The sequence below is a fragment of the Pteropus vampyrus genome, unplaced genomic scaffold (genome assembly GCF_000151845.1).
Source record: "Pteropus vampyrus isolate Shadow unplaced genomic scaffold, Pvam_2.0 Scaffold124, whole genome shotgun sequence".
In the NCBI taxonomy this organism is placed as follows: domain Eukaryota; kingdom Metazoa; phylum Chordata; class Mammalia; order Chiroptera; family Pteropodidae; genus Pteropus; species Pteropus vampyrus.
Genome location: NW_011888905.1, coordinates 940,276 through 941,266, shown reverse-complemented (window position 1 = coordinate 941,266; position 991 = coordinate 940,276). Strand labels below are relative to the sequence as shown.

The 991-nt window shown below is 52.7% G+C and overlaps 1 protein-coding gene across 1 annotated transcript in view; it reads left to right on the top strand.

The window, feature by feature from the left end:
- The window catches only part of PEAR1 (platelet endothelial aggregation receptor 1), a 10,865-nt gene that overhangs the window by 1,209 nt on the left and 8,665 nt on the right, over nt 1-991 (top strand). The gene's annotated exons all lie outside the window — the stretch shown is intronic.

Below are 991 nucleotides of genomic sequence, written 5' to 3'. Positions count from 1 at the left end.
CAAGTTGAACTTTCAGATTCGGGAGGGGGCAGAGGCTGACGGACGCCCAGCGAGGCGGCCTTGCGCCGAATGCGGAAGGATGACAACACCTGAGCCAGGTGAGGGCGGGGAGATCGCAGAGGCCTCTTCTCCGGTCCTCAGTCTCCCCTGTCGCCCCTTGAAGATGCTGGATCAGGTGACTTCCAAGGCCCCTCTGGCCTCTGACATGCTGCAACTCTATGGTCTTTGGCCTCCGGCCCCGGGTGCTGTGCTCTGGTTTCTGCTGCCCCCTGCTGGAGACTTTTGGTGGCACGTGAATCAGGAACAGCGGCGTCCACCCTACCTCATCTTCTTTCCTTCCCTTCCTTTCCCAAAGGGGGCGACACCATCCAGTCTGCCCCCCCAACACCTTCCTCCTCCAGCGCCAAACCAAACAACGCTTGCTTGTCTCGCAGATAGAAAATGTTCTCAATACATATTCTCGACGAAGGACTTGAAACCAGAATACATAAAGAATTCATAACGCATAACCCAGCAATCCGGCTCCTAAGTAGCTACCAAGGTAAATGAACACATAAAGGCTTGTACACAAATGTTCGTAGTAGGTTTATTCATAGCAGCCCCCAAATGGAAAATAACCTAGTGCCCATCAACTGGCGTAAAGATAAGTGGGGCTTATGTCCATAGAGCTCAGCCGCCCGAGCGGTCAACTGCTGAAAAGTCTTACCGCGGGACACGGGTGTGAATATACTGTGCGAGCCATTTACACGAAACCTTAGACTGTAGCAACCGGAAGCGGATCGGAGACTTCAAAGGGCCAGGCTTGGGGGTTGAGGATGGAGCTGGGGGTGCAGCCTTAGCAGCAGAGGGGCACAGGGAAGTTTTGGGGGAGAGGAAGATGGCTAAAAAATTTTTTTTGATTGGGCTGGTGGTTACACAGATGAATGCATTTGCCGAAGCTCATCAAACTAAGATATCGAACTAAGTGAAATGAGCCAGACACAGAAGGACA